This window comes from Dasypus novemcinctus, chromosome 25 (genome assembly GCF_030445035.2).
Source record: "Dasypus novemcinctus isolate mDasNov1 chromosome 25, mDasNov1.1.hap2, whole genome shotgun sequence".
Taxonomy (NCBI): Eukaryota; Metazoa; Chordata; class Mammalia; order Cingulata; family Dasypodidae; genus Dasypus; species Dasypus novemcinctus.
Window position 1 is genome coordinate 59059303 of NC_080697.1, and position 16846 is coordinate 59076148.

The window sequence follows — 16846 nt, forward strand, 5'->3', positions numbered from 1 at the left end:
GTAGACTTATTATTATACTAGCAATGGAAGATCTTATCACATTAATATAAAGGCACTGGTCACCAGAATTTCTGAGAGGAGAGAGAGGGAAGAATAGGTGTAACAGGGGGATTTGGGGGACATTGGAATTGTTCTGAATGACATTGCAATGACAGATACAGGCCATTATACATTTTGTTAAAACCTATAAAAATGTTGGGGAAACGGACTTTGGCCCAGTGGTTAGGGCATCCGTCTACCACATGGGAGGTCCGCGGTTCAAACCCCGGGCCTCCTTGACCCGTGTGCAGCTGGCCATGCGCAGTGCTGATGCGCGCAAGGAGTGCCGTGCCACGCAAGGGTGTCCCCTGCGTGGGGGAGCCCCACGCGCAAGGAGTGCGCCCGTGAGGAAAGCTGCCCAGCGTGAAAAGAAAGTGCAGCCTGCCCAGGAAGGGCGCCACCCACACTTCCCGTGCCACTGATGACAACAGAAGCGGACAAAGAAACAAGACGCAGCAAATAGACACCAAGAACAGACAACCAGGGGAGGGGGGGAAATTAAATAAATAAATAAATCTTTAAAAAAAAACAAAAAAAAACCTATAAAAATGTGTGGTGCAGAGTATAAACTATAATGTAAACTACTGATCATAATTAGTAGCAATGCTTCAATATGTGTTCATCTTTTGTAACAAATGAACCACATAATGAAAGATGTTATTAATGGGGAAAATTGTGGGGTATATGGGAATCCCCCTATATTTTCAATGTATCATTTATGGAGTCAAATCTTCTTTAAAAATAAAAAAAGAATATATATACATATTAACCTATTTTTGTGAATAGAAACCTTAGAAAGATAACTCAGAAACTAATAAAAATGGCTACATTACATGGGAGAGGGTAAAGAAGTCAGAGACAGAGACAGAAGTAAATATTTCCTTGAAAATATTTTAACTTAGTTTTGACTTTTGGTTAATGTAAATAGTTGATATATTTTTTAAAAAGCAAAATTGTATCAAAAATAAAAAAGGAAATCCTAATATTGAAAACATTTTTTTCAAATCAGTCACATATACTGTTTATCAAATATTCTGTTGGGAAGCAGATTTGGCTCAACGGATAGAACGTCCACCTACCACATGGGAGGTCCTAGGTTCAAACCCAGGACCTCCTGACTCATGTGGTGAGCTGGCCCACACAAAGTGCTGATGAGCGCAACAAGTGCTGTGCCATGCAGAGGTGCCCCCAGCTTAGGGGAGACCCACATGCAAGGAGTGCACCCCATAAGGAGAGCCACCCACAAGAGAAAAGTGCAGCCTACCCAGGAGTGGCGCCGCACACACGGAGAGCTGACACAGCAAGATGATGCAATAACAAGAGACACAGAGTCCCAGTGCCACTGACAAGAATACAAGCTGACACAGAAGAACACACAGTGAATGGACACAGAGAGCAGACAACTGGGGCAGGGAAGGGGAGAGAAATAAATAAAATTAAAATAAAATAAAATAAAATAAAATAAAATAAAATATTCTGTTTATCAAATAAGTAACAAACCACCAGATGAAAACTACATTTTAAGTGACTCCATAACATAGTATGATGACTAAACATTTTTAGTTGTAAAGAAATTCTAAATGTTACTCAATTCTGTGAATAGTAATATTAGGATTAAAAGTTTTGAAACTCAACATTGTGATTATACTAAAAGCCACTGATTATACACTTTGGATAGATCATATGGTATGTGACTATATCTCAACAAAACTGCTTAATAAATAAATAAAAATGGTTCAAGCATAGCCAGAAATAGTGGCTACGTACAGCAGGGGAAACAGAGAGATTAAGAGGTGAAGAGTTTTCTTGTTTATCTGTTTTTATATATTATTATTACTATTATTATTATTGAAATAATTAAAATGCTCTAATAATAATTGAAGTGATAAATGCACAACTATTTGATTATACCAAATACCATTGATTGCACACTTTGGATGAATTGTATGCTTTATTAATATGTATCAATAAAATTGATTATTTATAAAGATTATTAGTTTAAAAGAAGACGTACAAATATATAATCAAAGAAGATTAGAACCCTATAATTTGAATTTTGTTGGACTGGAATTGAATATATCAACATGAATTTATTGTTTTACAAATACATATATTAACCCTAACCATTAAAAGGAGCCAGTATCAATTAGCATCCCAGTGCCCAATCTTGGTGTCTAAAGAGCATTCACCATTAAAAGTAAGCAGGTTGGTGAGGAAGCGATGTGGCTCAAGCATTTGGGCTCTTGTCTACCATATGGGAAGTCCTGGGTTTGGTTTCTGGGGCCTCCTGGTGAAGACAAGCTGGCACACAAGGAGAGCTGGCTCGTGCAGCAAGCTGACACAACAAGATGACACCAAAAAAAGACAAAGGAAGGACAATAGGAGACACAACAAACCAGGGAGCTGAGGTGGTTCAAGCAATTGAGTGCCTCTCTCCTACATCGGAAGGCCCCAGGATCAGTTCCTGGTGTCTCCTAAAGAGAAGATGAGAAGAGAAGACAAGGAAACAAAGAGGAACACTCAGCGAATGACACAGAGCAGACAGCGAGCGCAAACAGCAAGGGGAGGGGGGAATAAATTGTTTTTTTAAAGTAAGCAGGTAGGAAGTAGATGTGACTCAAAAACAATTAAGCTCTTGCCTACTACACGGGAGGTTCCTGGTTCGGTTCCTGGTACCTCCTAAAGAAGACAGTGAACTGGTGTGACAGACAGAAAAAACAAAGTGAGTCTGTAATACCTCACGTGACAGAAAATAAGGAAGAGATCAAAGATAAGAGGGATTGTGTCAAAAGGGCACAGGAGCTGACTTGAAAGATCTCCTATTGGCCAAATTTGGAACAATATGAACATCAAAAAGTAATGACTGCAATTGGTAGTAACAATGAATAAATAAATAGCCATTGGTGCATAATAATATGGGGAAATTTCATTTACATTGACTATTGTAAAAGTACCTTACTCTGAAAATTGGCAAGTAAAGAGATGGAACTCAGTTTTTTCCTGGTACTTGAGAAGGAATTATAATTTATTCTCAGTTAATGAAGGAAAGCTTCAATTTCAGAAGACCTCCAGCTAATTACTGTAGAAGGAATGGAAAATTGCCATTTTGCAAGCCATCAATGGCGTAATTGATTTAGCATCCATGGGTGCTAAAATTATTGAGTGAAAAGCTGAAGGGGGCAAAGATATTTGTACGAAGTCAAAGAATTGCTCCACAAATTAGTTGTTAATTGCAATGGGAAAACTTGCCTTTACAACAGAAAGATCTGACTGTCATCCCCTAAACCAAGTGATCAAGCTTAATAGGACTATTAATGGGCCAAATTATATGCTCCCTGATTTTAAGCAAGACAAAGTAAATAGCATCATCAGTGAAGTATTTCTGACTGCCACACACACACAAAAAGGGATTTTAATGTGAAACTAAACAAGCCTTTAGACCTACTTGGAGTTTATAGGAAATACAGGGGGAGAAATGAAAAAATTAATGAGAAAATAATCAACAAATCTAGAATATGAGAAATTTTATAAAACGACATTAAAATGTGTGAAAACAAATGGGGGATTGTTTTAGAAAACAAAGAAACTAAAAATAAATAGGAGCCAAATGCCACATACAAACTTTGATTGGATCCTGGCTCAAGACATAAAAAATACAATTAGGGCAGTTTGAATGTGGACTGGTCAGGGAATTTTCACTTTCTTAGGTGAGAAAATAGTATTATGGTTATGCAGGAAAATGTTCTTTTTCCTAAAAGATGTATACTGAACTATTTATGTGGAAAGTAGTATAATGACTGCCACTTACTTTGAAATGATTCAGAAAAAAACACATATACATAGAAATATACATCTATATGCATACATAAAAAAAACAAAGGGGAAGCGGACTTGGCCCAGTGGTTAGGGCGTCTGTCTACCACATGGGGAGGTCTGCGGTTCAAACCCCGGGCCTCCTGACCTGTGTGGAGCTGGCCCATGCACAGTGCTGATGCACGCAAGGAGTGCCCTGCCACGTAGGGGTGTCCCCCACGTAAGGGAGCCCCACGCGCAAGGAGTGCGCCCTGTAAGAAGAGCCACCCAGCGCAAAGGAAAGTTCAGCCTGTCCAGGAATGGTGCCGCACACACAGAGAGCTGACAGAACAAGATGACGCAACAAAAAGAAACACAGATTCCCGTGCCGCTGACAACAACAGAAGCGGACAAAGAAGAAGACGCCACAAATAGACACAGAGAACAGACAACTGGTGTGGGGGGGTAGGGGTGAGAAATAAATAAATAAATTAATAAATCTTTAAAAAAAAAAACAAGGACTTAACATAGGTGGTAGGTAGATAAATAATTCCCTTTTACAATAAAGAAGGCTTTTTCAATCCTAAAGTCAGAGATAAAACAATACAAAAAAGGTTTTGGTAAATTAGGAATAAACGTGGACATTTTTAAATGATGTCACCAGTTTCTTAAAACTATAACAATTACCACAAATGGAGAAATTTTAAATGCATTCTTTTTAAGACCAAGAATAAAACAATGGTGTCACTTTTGCCATTTTTATTAACAATGTATCGGAGGGCCTAGCAAATGCATTGCCATGGAAAACAAAAATTAAAGGAATTTTTGAATGAAGAGGAAAAAACTCTCATTATTTGCAGATGATGCCATTGTTTATATCTTTCAAGTTCACAGATAGACGATTAGAAAAAGTAAGGGAACTTAGCAGATGTACATTAAATGTACAGAAATAAATTACATTTTTATACCCTATCAACAAAAAACTAGAACACAATGTATCTTTTTATCCAAGTTACAAGATGAGCATGGGATATCTTGTGATCTCAGAAAATATAAGGAAATGTTCAAAGAATGATGGGGGCATGTCAAAAGGACACAGATGTCAACATTCAAGTGGGTTCCACTGGCTAAGTGGAACAGTAGTAACAGATTATAAGCCAGAGAATAACTAAGAATCAGTGAGCTAATACTGACTAAATAAAGATAAGGTAAAGTACTTCCTTATATTAAGATGTCAACTAATATATGTAGAAGGAATGATTAAATTAGAATATCACCATGGCAAATACCATAGTAATAACTGTTTCAGTTAAAAACCATCCACAACTGTCCATGTGATGGCCAAGCCCTGGGCCTCAGCAAACTTGTGGCTCCTACCCTCTGGTTTCTTGGACTTACCCTGGCCACTGACAGGGAGGTGAAGAGGGTCAACCACCACACCAGGGAGCCAAGAGTGCCTGCAGCTGCAAGCAGGAGAATTGCCTCCAGCATCCATGTAGAATCTAAGTTCCCTCTTGATGTAGACGGGGACTGGACATGACCAACCCAGGGTCCATTGGCTGGAGGAATAAAGTATGGATTAGAGTGGACTTACTGATAGTCTATTCTGGAACTATTGTGATTAGTAAGGGAAGAAATTGTAGTAGTGATGTGGAGAGGGTGGCCACGGTGGCTGCTGACGGTAGGGAGACGGAAGAAGAGATACGGTGGGGGTGCATTTTCAGGATTTGGCATTGTCCTAGGTGGTGCTGCAGGGACGGATGCTGGACGTTGTGTGTCCTCTCGTGGCCCACTGGGTGGCCTGGGGGAGAGTGTGGACTACAATGTGGACCAATGTCCATGTGCTGCAGCGGTGCTCCAGAATGTATTCACCAGGTACAGTGGATGTGCTGCGATGAAGGAAGAGGTTGTTGATGTGGGAGGGGTGGGGGGTATACGGGGACCTCGTATTTTTTTAATGTAACATTTAAAAGAAAATAAAGAAGAAGAAAAAACCATCCACAGATGCCAAAACTAAGTTTTACATAGTCTCAAAATATCTCCCAAAAATAAATAAATAAATAAACAAAAGAAAAACCAATAAAAAAGAATAGAAAAAATAAAAGCAAAGTAAATAAAATTAGAAGGAAAAAAAAAAACACACAAAGAAAAATATCTCCCAAAAAGATACTATTACAAAGAGAAAAACAGTTGCTTTGACCAAGTGATCAAAGTTAACATGACCAATAATGGAGTAAATAGAAATAATGTGCCTACTGATATGATGCATTGAGATAAATATAACATCAATTCCGTGAAATTCTTGCAAAAAAATCATAAACTAAATTAACCGTAAGAAAATATCAAACAAACCAAAATCAAGAGACATCCTATAAAATAAATGGCCTGTATACTTCAAAATGTCACGGTCTTAGAAGATGAAAAAAGATTAAAGACAGTTCCGGATCGAAGAAAACTAATGTAATGCAAAATCCTACATTGGCTACTGTATCAAGAAAAAATAAAAAGGTTTTTTTCTCTTTGCCATTAAGGACATTAGTAGGACTACTTGAAAAATTTGAATGAGATTTAGATTAAATAATAATACTACATCAATGTCAGTATATTTATTTTAGTAATTGTACTATGATTATATTTATTTAAATATAGTCCCTCTTATAACTGAAATTTATTTCTTGATTTGCTATTCTGTTCCATTGCTCTCTTTCTATTTCTACACAAGAACTACACTAGATTAATAACTACACTATATTAATTACTGTCATTTGGTAGTATATTTATTTCTTCCCCCACTCCCCAGTTCAAGATTTCTTTGTTTTGCCTAGATTACTGCAATAGGTTGCAAACGTGACTAACTCCATATTCTTGCCCCTACACCATTCTCCAAGCTGCTACCAGAGCCAGAAAACATGCCCAATGATGCCTCCTGGAGAAGACAGGCAAGACAGTGAGCTGGCCTGATGGGCAGGCACAGCGAGCTGACGCAACAAGATGATGCAACAAGGAGACACAAAGAGGAAGGACAACGAGAGACATGACAAAGCAGGGAACCGAAGTGGCTCAAGTGACTGAGTGCCTCTCTTCTACATGGGAGGCCCCCGATTCTGTTCCCAGTACCCCCTAAAGAAAAGACGAACAGACACAGAGAGCAGACAGCGAGTGCAAACCAAAAGGGAGGGGAAATAAATAAATAAATCTTAGCTAATAAATAATAATTAATTAATTTATAAATTTATTATTTATTAAGTAAATAAATAATAGATAAACAAATGAATAAAAGGTAAAACTAATGAAAAGCAAGGAAGTGATTCCTAGCGAAGTCCGACAGTGGGCCTTTGTGGAGGAGGGCGCGGTTTGGGGTTACTCAGGGGCCTGCAGGGGGCCCTCAGGGGTGCTGGAAAGTTCTGCCTTCTCGACCAGGGTGATGGTTATACAGTTTGCTTTTCAGTAAGTCACCAAGCTATAGATAAGATTTATTCTCCTTAAACCTTTTAGCAACTATTTATTTTAAAAGTTCAAAAACAAAAGCTAGGCACACTTGCACATGGAAAATATTAAAAAGGTAGAAAGCCCACATGTAAAAAGATCATTGCTGGGGCAGAGGGAAAAGGGGGAGGATTCTGGGTATATGGGAGTCCCCTACATTCTCTATGTGACTCTACTGTGACCAAAAACTTTTTCAAAGACATAATTTTTTTTTAAAAAATGATGTGAGACACTGAGGAAGAAATGGAAGAGACTGCCTTGCCACTGTACATACAGGGCAACACCTATTACAGTGATGAAAGGCAAAACGTCTGAAAAAATTTTATGATACTTCTCATTTTTTTAATACCCCAAATAATTTTTCACTTTATTTTAGTTTTTCTAAATTATTATGGATTTTATTTCTAATCTTAAAACCTATTATTACTCTTCCATTTTCCTATTAGTTGAATTTGGCAATATATTAGACATTCTTGAAGAAGTTTTGGATCGCAGAGGGATTCAGCTAAGGCAGAGGAGGAGCCCTGATGTGGGGTGTCACTGATGGGGAATGCATGGGTGGGAGGGAGTTCTCCAGGGCATGCATATAAGGTATACAGGTATTTTCAGATGCTCATTGCATGTTGACATAGTGGGTAGAGTTTCGCACAACTGAGGGAGTACTGAGTTCCCATCCAGAGGAGCTATGTCGTACTCCCCAATGGAACAGCAACAATCCCCCAAGTGCAAAGGCAAGGACCAGCTGAAGAAGGATGGTCCAATGATGGGCCCTTGATACTGATGACAATGCTTATGAGTCTGTGTGATTGAAATTTCAACTTGGCCTAGAGCTGCAGGATGCCTAAGAGTTACCTCCTGAGAGCCTCCATGTTGTTCAAATGTGGCCACTCTCTAATCCAAACTCAGCATGTGAATGCGTTACCTTCCCCCCAGTGCATGACATGACTCCTGGGGATGAGCCTCCCTGGTGCCAAGGGATAACTACCAAGCACCAGCTGGTGGTGCAACTAGAAAAAGACCTTGAATAAAAGAGGGAAACGGTAAAGACAAATGAATTTATTTCGCTAACAGACTTCAAAATGAGTCAGGAGGTCATTAGAGGGGTCGCACTTACACACATCTCAGCAAAATCTCAGAGACAGCCAAAATAAATACATCCCCAGGTAGTGGTGCTCCTGAGGGCTATGGAGACCCCCAGGTCCTATGGCCATGGCAGATGACTGTGGAGTTCAGTGCCTTGCCAGTGGGCCCTACATTGGAATTTGTGCTCCTGAGTGTGATGGAGTTGGACTCAGATGTGACTTCTCTACACATTCCTCTTCTGTTACTTTTACTGGACCTGTGGTTGATGCTGGGGTTGGTATATGCCCAGGAGACTTGAGTCTCTGGACTGTCCATGTGCCAGCTGGACCCTGATCCTCAGCAGAATTGCAGCACCTACTCTCCAGTTCATTAGATTTGCCCAGGTCAGCTAACAAGGAGGTGAGGATGTTCATCCACCACACCAGGGAACGGAGAGTGTCGACAACTGAAAGCAGGAGAATCGCATCCATCAGCCATGTGGGATCTAAGACCCCTCTCAACTTAGGGGTGGAGTGGGCATTGCCATCCCAGGGCCCTCAGGATGGAGGAATAAAATATGGATTAGTGTGGATTTACTGGTATTCTACTATAGAATTGTTGTGACTCTAGCTATGGAAGAAATTGTATCATTGATGTGGAAAGAGTGGCCATGGGAGTTGCTGAAGGCAAGGAGAGGGAAAAAGAAGTGAGACATGGGGGCATTTTCGGGACGTGGAGTTGTCTTGAATGATATTGCAGGGACAGAGGCAGGACATTATATATCCTGCCATAACCCACTGAATGGACTGGGGGAGAGTGTCAACTACAACATAAACTACAATTCACGCAGTGTAGCAATGCTCAAAAATGTACTCATCAAATGCAACGAATGTGCCACACTGATGAAAGATATTGTTGATATGGGAGGAGTGGGGGGTGTGGGGAGTGGGGTATGTGGGAACCTCTTATACTTTTTAATGTAACATTTTGTGTGATTTATGTATCTTTTAAAAAGAGATAACAATAAAAAAATTAAAAGTAAAGCCAATGCTCCTCAAGGAATTATCAAACTAGTGGAAGAGGAAAGAAAACAGGGAATCTCCTTCAACAAGGTCATTCACTGGGGTAGCAGCTGATGCGCATTGCATGTGTTTTCTTAAAGGTAGATGTGATAAAAGAGCACAAGATTCGAGGAAACTGGAGATAAAGGAAGAAGATACAGGGAAGAAAATAATTAAGATTTGTTCCTCCTGTGTTTTTCCCAACAAGTCCTCAGGCGGGATGTTGGGAAGAGTCAGCACAACAAGGAGAAGTTCCTGCCAAAAAGTAGGGGGTCTCACAGATCAGGACACGGTGAGTGGGAAGGGTTGGGTCAATCCCAAATATATTCTGATCTCCAGAAGCGTTTCAGAGCTGCTTTTCCAGAACTGTGCACAGGAAGGAGCTCAGGTGCATTGACAAAACATTAAGGTCATAATCCCCATATTTCCTAATACTTGACTGAACAACTTAAATACTTAGAAAAGGGCAGAGCTCTGGACGGAGACTTGAGAGCTCCAGCACAGCCTGGAGCATGTGCCCTTTCTCTGTGCAAGCCATTCACTTCTCCAAGCCTTGATGTCGCCATCTCTGAAAAAATGACATGGCACCAAGGAGCCCTGGGCTTGTCTGTGGTAGCCCACGCAGGGCAGTCTGCTGGGGACCCACCCCAAGTCTTCCCTCAGCCCCGCCCGACCACTAACCACTCACCTACTTCTAGTCCAAATCCCATCATCTCCTCCTCCCCGGTTCCAATCCACAGCGGGGTTCTCTGCCCTATAAAATTTTTGGAATTCAGAATAAAACTCTATTTTACGTCCATTAAGAAGGCATTTGGAGAGGGGCTGTAAAAGAAAAAGAAGCACAGCTACAGTGTTGAAACTTAATAATACTAATGAGTACTTACATATGCCCAAATTAGTGCATTTCATCTTCAAAATGGCATTTCTCTTGGGAAGTGGATGAGGCTCAAGCAATTGAGCTCCTCCTGCCTACCACACGGGAGGCCCCAGGTTTGGTTCCTGGAGCCTCCTGGAGAAGACAAGCAAGACAGCAAGCTGGTGTGACAGGCTGACATCAACAAGATGATGCAACAAGGAGACACAAAGAGGAAACACAATGAGAGGGACAACAAAGCAGGGAGTGGAGATTACTCATGCAATTGAGCACCGCTCTCCCACATGGGAGGTCCCAGGTTCAGTTCCTGGTGCCTCTTAAAGAAAAGATGAGCAGACGGTGAGTGCAAACAACAAGGGGGAGGTGAGAGAATAAATATATAAAATAAATCTTTTTTTTTAAAATGACATCTCATCTCATCTTCAAAACGACCCTCTTGCAATGCCCTTTTTGAGAAGAGGAAGCTGGTGCTCAGAGGTGCTAAAAAATATATATCAGAGGCAGGTGACTGCAAAGTAGGGCATAACTACTAAAACTATGCTCGACTGCCACATTACAGCCTCAGAATCGTACAGTCCTGGCCATGGGCCACTTGGGTACAAGTCTGCCTCGAGGCGCAGAAGGAAAGCAGCCAGTGTCTTCTCCACCACCACCCAGAGGGAACAGGCCTAAGGGCCCTTCCCCAGAGCTGCGCCCCGACGCGCCCTCAGGAAGCTCAGCACCACTGAAATGGGGGCATCCGACCTTGAACGCAGCCCTGGCCTGGCCCCTTCTGAGAGACCCAGGGCCACGGCCAACCCATCTGCTCCAAAAAGAGAAACTCCGCAGAGCCTCTAAGCTCCCGAGATCCCGGTCCACGTTTCATGATAGGCATTTGGAAAGCAAAGCCAGTCAGTGAGCCTTTCTGGGAAACGGTTCCCCACGGCATCTGCTTTCAGCCAGTGTCAATGTGTCAGCCCAGCCGAGAGAGGAAGCTGTCGCTTCTCCACTGTTGCTGAAACTATCGGTAACTTCTCCACTGTTCCCAAAGCTGTCACTTCTCCACTGTTCCCAAAGCTGTCACTTCTCCACTGTTCCCAAAACTGTCACTTCTCTGTTTCTGAAGCTATTTTTCCACTGTTTCTGAAGCTATCACCTCTCCACTGTTTCTGAACAGTTGTCACCCTTGAGAGCCTTTGCTTTTTGGGCCACTTCAAGCTGTTGTTGCTTACATCCTATTGAAATCTGCCCACCCTGAAGTTAAGCCTCCGCCTTACAGTTTCTCTGGATTCCTGCGCTTTCAGCAAGATTCCCAAGGGAAGGGAAAACAAAGTGGGCTCTTTCCCTGCCCTTGCACGCAAGCCTACATTGGCAGTACAGGGAAAGGGCCGTGGTCTGAGAGTGAGGATGCCCGGTCTTCAGTGCTGTTCTGCCAATGGGAAACTCTTCAGCCTGGCCGGGGCCCTTTGTCTCCCAGAGCCTGCAAGAGAAGAGGCAGCACAGGAGAGCACCCAGGCACCCTGCCCTTCCAGCCAGAGGGAAGCCATCGCCCAGCCCCACCCATGCTTGCCCAGCTCTATAAAGGAGCCTGCCCGGAGCGCCCCAGGCATTCCGGGCTGTCCACCTTCCTCTGTGATGAGGCTCTGTCACCCTGGCTTAGCACTCCTCCTCCTGGTGACCTGGGTGCCTTCAGGTAAGATGATGGACACAGACCTGAACAGGGAAGGGGGCGGGGGGTCTCGTGAGGATGAAGGCCCTTCAAAACCCCTCGGAGTCAAAGCCCCGTGGGGTCACCTCTATCAGATGGGCCAGCAGGCTGGGCACGGAATGCACTTCGGGAGGTCCCAGCCCCTGCCCGCTCACCCATCGCTACGGCTCAAAGCTCGGCGTTCTCTGGCAAAGCTCGAGAAATGGGAGCCGATTTTATGACACGCATGTCCCTGTTGAGTCACACACCTTCCTCTTTCCTCAGATCAACCTTAGACTCAGCCCCTCTCCCTGATGAGGTAGGAGGTGAGGGGCATGGAAGGTCAAGCACAGAAAAAGAAGGGGTTCACCAGGGAGGGGCATTAGGCTTAGGATCCATCCCAACCTACCGAATGCTGATTTTCCTTTTCCCTGTGTGATTTTTTTTCTTTCAGGGAACGCTTTATTTGGAAATGACGGAGTAGAACTCCACACCTGTACTATGTTGGGCGGCAGGTGCTTCTTCGGCTGTAAGCCTGGGTGGGAGTGGGTTGCCTACTGTCATAACGTGTTGTCTTGTTGCGTAGAAATGAAAATTCATAAACCCCCCCAGAGCAAAGAAATATGACCCTCACGTCACGGGTCAAATTAAAGGACATATACACATGACTAAAAGGACAAGAGTCTCAATTTGCAAAGATCGGAGAGCTCATTAACGAGCCACGGAGAGTAAATGGGGCCAGTTTCTGACCATTTGACCGGCATGGTAGTGAAATGCATCTCTGGTTCTTTCTTCTGTCCTCCCATCTCCAACTGCGAATTCTTATTTCAGATTCAAATTCAGTTGACTAATTCAAAGCCCCAGGCCCAAGGGTATAGCATATCCTGAGCACAGTCACAATAGTTTACTATGGGCCAGTCACTTTTTTAAGTGATTCGCATATACAAAATCATGTAGTCCCCACAACCAATCTATTGTTTTTCCCACTTTGCAGATGAATGAACTTTTCCAAAGTCATGCAACTGGTAAGAGTTAGTTACACAAACTGGGTTTGTACCTAGCCAGTCACAATCCAGTGTCTTTATTGCTAAAATGCTACCTCTCAATTATTATGAAGTATAGGAATCTACCTGGAAGCAGGGATTATAGATTCAATGCAGAATCAAGAGTCATCTGGACCCCATGAACTCTCCCCTGGCTTAAAGCTACAATGCTCCTGGTTGCCCACTCACATTGTGGCTCTACCCTGTGGTTCTAAAAGATCAGGACCAGTGTCACCCTGAGATCCCACATACCAGCCATCCCTGTGGCACCAGGAAGTCGTGTGGAAGCAACGGGCCATAGGTACCAAGACCAAACCTCCACCTCTCTGCTAGCAGCCTCGTTCCACCAACACTTCCATGCCACCCACTCCAGCACCACCACCCAGGGGCAGAGATCTTCATCATGACCCTTTTGCTCTCTGCTAAGACCAAAAAACAGCAGCCAGGTTTCAGGAGTTCCTTCTCCCAGGTATGTGCCTAGAGGGGTCACCCTGTACACCTGCCCTGGAATGCTAGACCCCTTTCCCCGACGACCTGCGTTCTCAGACCCCCATGCCTCAAATCCCCAAAAATAAAATATTCCAGCCAAAAGAAGAAATTCCTTTTCCTGATTTCAGAAAGTATCACTCGTTCACAAGGCCAGCCTCCCAGGACATCTACATTTTAGCTAGTCCTTTGGTTAGGTCTAAAGAGGTTCTAGATGGATGGAATACATATACTTGCTCATTTAAACCCAGTCTCTTACCAAAAAAAGAGAGGGGACGATGCAAAAGCTCACAAAAACGATAAATGCGAGGAAATTAATAAAAATTAAAAAACAGAGAGAGAGAACTTGGTGACGGGAGAGAGCAAATATTCCAAGCAACAATTCGGTAGCATTGCTGTGGTTATAAATAAAACCTAGCCCAGAGTTCTCAATCTCCAAAACTAAGAGGAAACTCTGGAAGTGGCATACTCTTTCTGAGAAGAAAGAAAACTCTAGTTCTTTCAGAGAATCCAACTTTTCTTAGCTCAAAAACCATAGACACTTTTCATAAGGGGCAGCACATATGGCACATCCAATCTAAGAGGGAGAATATACTCAATAGCAGCAAATGCTGTAAAAGAACTGATAGAGCTGCTTCTCCTAGCAACCCTTGATAACATTAAAAGCATAACATTGAACACCTGGAACCCAAGGTAGGCTGTGCGCACAGAAAGGAAGTGAACAGAGAAGGACATGAGCCTAGAAATCGTCGTTCTTTTATTTAAGAAGCTTTGAGTATCAATATTGTACCAGCCACTGTTGAAGGGTTGGGGTGACTAGCCCATATTTTATAGGGGTTTACTGTCTTAAAAGGGTAGAATTGTAGAATTTAAGATTTGTAAGGAAGCTCTGAAGAGGATATTTCCATTTAGAGAGCACCCACAGGAAACTGGATGCAGCACTTCCCATGTGTTAACTCACCTCCCCTAGCCCAAACCTTCTGAGATTGTACATGGAACACGCTTACCCCACTCATGAGTAGGGGGAAACCAAGGCGAGAACAAAGATCTCCAGATTCCCAACCCAGTGCCTTTTTGGTAAATTGATACCAATTACTAACAAGTTTTAATTCCAAGATAAGTAAAGGCAATGTGATAAGGAAGTAAGACTGGGAAGGTTGGGTGTTAGCATCCCAATTCTATCTTTATAAGACACTGTGGGGGAAGCGGATTTGGCTCAACAGATAGAGTGTCCACCTACCACATGGAAGGTCCAGGGTTCAAACCCAGGGCCTCCTGACCCACATGGTGAGCTGGCCCATGCACAGTGCTGATGCACGCAAGGAGTGCCACGCAGGTGTGTCCCCCGCATAGGGAAACCCCACGTGCAGGGAGTGCACCCCGTAAGGAGAGCCGCCCAGGGCAAAAAAAGGGCAGCCTGTCCAGGAACGGTGCTGCACACAAGGAGAGCTGATGCAGCAAGATGATGCAACAAAAAGAGACACAGATTACAGGGGCCACTGACAAGAATGCAAGTAGACACAGAAGAACACACAGCGAATGGACACAGAGAGCAGACAACTGCAGGGGGAGAGAAATAAAATTAAAAAAAAAAAATAAGACACTGTGTGCACACTTCTCGTTGTCCCTTCTTCCTAGGGACAAGCCAGTTTATGTTTCAGTCTCCCTCGCCTTAGGTGTGGCCATGCGATTTCGTTCTCTCCAGTGAAAAGTGAGCAGAAGTGGCAGGTACCCCTTCAAGCCTGGCCTGTACAAGCACCCCGTATGTGCTTCTATGTGCTCACACTTGAAAAGACACAAATTGAAGAGGGCACAACCACCACCGACCTGGGTTTCCTAAATCACACTGTGGAAGGCAAATACCCCCACAAGCCTAGAGACTCCCTAGACATTATATGAGTAAAAGTAAACTATTTTGTTGAGTTATTTCATATTTGGGTCTTTTGGTTCCCACAGCCCAATCTACCCTCACATGGAAACTCATATTTTCCTCTAGGAGTAAATACATCATCAGAAAGGCCCGCTATTCCACATTGGGGAATTCACTTTAATTAATCATCCTGATGTTGGAATGCAAATACCTCCTCCATTAGTCACTCAAATCATGATGCCAGTTACATTATTACCATCAACTTGAGAAAGACCAGTTCAGAGCACCTTCTTTAGCGTTGTTTGTTTGTTATTTTGATGTGGTTTGTTGTTGCTGCTTTGTTTTGCTTTCTCACAGCACCTTCTAGCATTAGCAGGGTAGAAGGGGAAAAGAAGAACAACACAGGACTTTATATAATTGAGATCCATCTGAGAGTGAAGAGTTAAGGGAAAACTCGAGCATTTTCCGGGAACCTAGAGGAAGGTGCATGAACTCTCTGTATTTTGCCAGCACTAAAGATGGTTGTCATGGGTGGGGTGGGAGGGGAGAGAAATAAATAAAATAAATCTTTAAAAAATAAAATTAAAAAAACTAAAGATGGTTGTCAGGACCACTGGGAATCTCGGCCTATTCCAGTAAGTGCCATTCTCCTCATTTGAGGTTCTGCATATTCACCTCTCAAAGAAGAATGGCAGGAAGGAAAGACAAAGAGGTTCTAAGGACAAATCCTTCCTTGCCTCTTCTAGTTTCTGGTGGTTTCTAACAATTCTTGGCATTCCTTGGCTAGCAGCTGTATCACTCCAATCTCAATCTCCATCATCACATGACCTTCTTCCCTGTCCATCTCTTTGTCGTCACATGACCTTCTTTTTTCACTATTTTGTTTCGTGTTGTTTTTAAAGGAGGTTTAGATTACATAAATGTTACATTGAAAACACAGGGGATTCCCACATACCACACCCTTTCCCCCTCCCACACTTTCCTCCATTAACAGCATCCTTCACTGGTGTGGTACGTTTATTACAGCCGACGAACAAGCACCAAAGCATTGTTACCAACCAAGGTTTATAGTTTACATTGTGTTTTATACTTTGGACTGCGCAGTTTTATATGTTTTGACAAGGTGCATAATGGTTTGTATTCATCATTGCAATATCATGCAGAACAATTCCAATGTCTCAGAAATGCCCCATGTTACACCTATTCTTCTTCCTCCCTCCCCTCAGAACTTCTGGTGACCACAATCTTCACTTCAATGTTTCAAGTTCTTCCATTACTAGAATAACAGTAAGTCTATTTTACTAAATAGCTGCATTCCCCCGCACCCCTATGTTGTTTGTTCTTCTATCCTGAGGATTTGGGGATGGCGATTCCCACTCTGCTTCCGATTTAGAGAGGGCTTGAATGCCATGGGGCAGATGGATGGAACTGTCTTGCTTACAGTTGCAGATACTCTCTGCTTCTAGG